A 2,254-nucleotide genomic window follows, 5' to 3' on the forward strand; every position below is an offset into this window, starting at 1 on the left:
GACAAACTATTTCAGGAAAATTACAACCCTTTGCTGGAAAAATGCAAAAAGAAACTTCAGACTTGGTCGGCTCTCCCACTGTCCTTTATTGGGAAAATCAATGCTATCAAAATGAGTATACTCCCTAAGTTTATTTATGCATTTAATATGTTACCATGTTATATTCCCTTTGCTTTTTTTAAGCTAATCAATAGATGTCTAACAAAATTTATATGGAACAATAAGACCCCAAGGATTAAGCTGTCCACTTTAACAAAGTCATGTATGAAAGGAGGGTTAGGACTTCCAAACTTTCTATGGTACTACTGGGCCTGCCAAGTTAGAAATATAATAAGTTGGAAGCTGGGAACTAGTTCGCTTTGGGTCACATTGGAATCACTAACATGCTATCCATTGGAGATCACAACAACACTTTATGTTAATAAATTGCAGTCCCTGATGAGTGTAGGGATGCCCCCTTTACAAACTACATTGAAAGTTTGGCAGGACTGCAATAGGTATTTGAATACAGAAAGCCATATAAGCAAAGAGTCTCCTATTGCATTTAACCCCGACTTTCTAGCTCTCTCTCAAACTGATTTTCGAAACTGGACATTTCATGGTCTGAAAACTTTTTCAGACATGTTTGAGGAGGACTCTGAGTCCATTAAATCCTTTACTGATATTTGTGCAGAATATCAAATACCCAGAACAGACTTTTTTAAATATTTGCAAGTTCGTCACATAATTGTATCTTTACATAAAAAGGGACAACTTAGATTCTATCCCACTGAGCTGGAACAATTTATTATTACTGCTACTTCGGTTAAGGGGAAGATATCCCACCTGTACAGAACTCTATCTGAAAGTTCACAGAACTCTTTTTTGTCTCTGAGAACAAACTGGGAAATGGACTTTAAAATGACTTTCAGTGAAAAAGAATGGTTAATTCTGTGCACCCAATTTACCTCTCCTTTGACTACAAACATTAAAGTTAAAGAAAGTAATTATAAATTTCTGTATAAATACTATATAACTCCAGTGAAGCTTAATAAGTTTGATGGCACTAATTCTCCTATGTGTAGAAAATGTGAAACTGAATTTGGAACATTTATGCATTTATTTTGGCATTGTAAAGCTGTTCACTCCTTTTGGGAGAAGATTCATAAAGCAATTCAGGATATGTGTAACTGTACTTTTGAGCTGTGCCCTATGTTATATTTGTTGAATTACGATGTGGAAAATAAGTTTCCCTATACAAGAAAATGTGTGTTTATAATGCTTTCCTATTTTGCTAAAAAATGTATACTTAGTACATGGATTTCCCAGTCAGGACCCACTTTAGGTCAATGGCTGGAACAAATAATAGACTTATTGCCCATTGAAGAAATCACAAGTAAACGACATTCAAGACTGCAAGATTACTTATCCACTTGGTCCTTAATATTGAATTATATACATACTATAAAATGACTTAACTTAGATTGAATAATGGATAACCCACAGACTGTGATAACGTAGGATTATTATTATTATTGTTCTGATTTTTTTTTTTTTTTTTTTTTTCTGTCCTGTAGATGTGTCTAGATGTGTTGTCCCTGCTGTTTTGTGTGTTGTCGTGTTTCGATGTGTGTGTGTTGTATGTGCTAAATTGTGAATAAAAAAAAAAAAAAAAAAAAAAAAAAGAAGTGTATGCAGGGCACTTTCTGGTCTGTAGTGTTCTAGTAATTAATATGGTCTGTTACCTTCAGATAGACTGAAATAACTTTTAGAATTGCAACTCAAGACTCAGGTCTTACTGCTTATTGATCTAGTGCACAGATTTGGTGTATTGAGATGTACTGAACTGTGTACTGATCAAGTCTACTGTAGATTGCGTGTGTTGTTCACAATGATTTGTCAACGTTGTTCTGCAGAGGCCAGACATATAGGAGATGTTCAACACTCAGCTATGCATCTATGCAGAGCAATGACTCCATTGAAAAGCCGCCCAACTTCAGTAAAGAACTTGCCACTGACACCACACGGTATGTCCAAAGTGTCTTTGCTTAATAGTGAAAACAGAAAGTTGATATGGGGAGACATGAATTCTGTTGTCCGTGAGACCGAAAGGAAGAGGTGAGAAATGGTTATTATTTTCTTTTTCATTACACTGGTGTTGCTGGACCATCAGAATGGGGAAAGAGAAAATCAGACGGTGGCACATTCAGCCCACCCGGACCCCTGACATTACCCTAAGGTAATATAATTTTAATAAAATTAATATAAGGTAGTA

Source organism: Alosa pseudoharengus, unplaced genomic scaffold (assembly GCF_046254945.1).
Source record: "Alosa pseudoharengus isolate Yale_2024_CS ecotype anadromous, Long Island Sound unplaced genomic scaffold, YU_APseudo_1.1 YU_APseudo_1.1_scf_22, whole genome shotgun sequence".
Lineage (NCBI taxonomy): Eukaryota > Metazoa > Chordata > Actinopteri > Clupeiformes > Clupeidae > Alosa > Alosa pseudoharengus.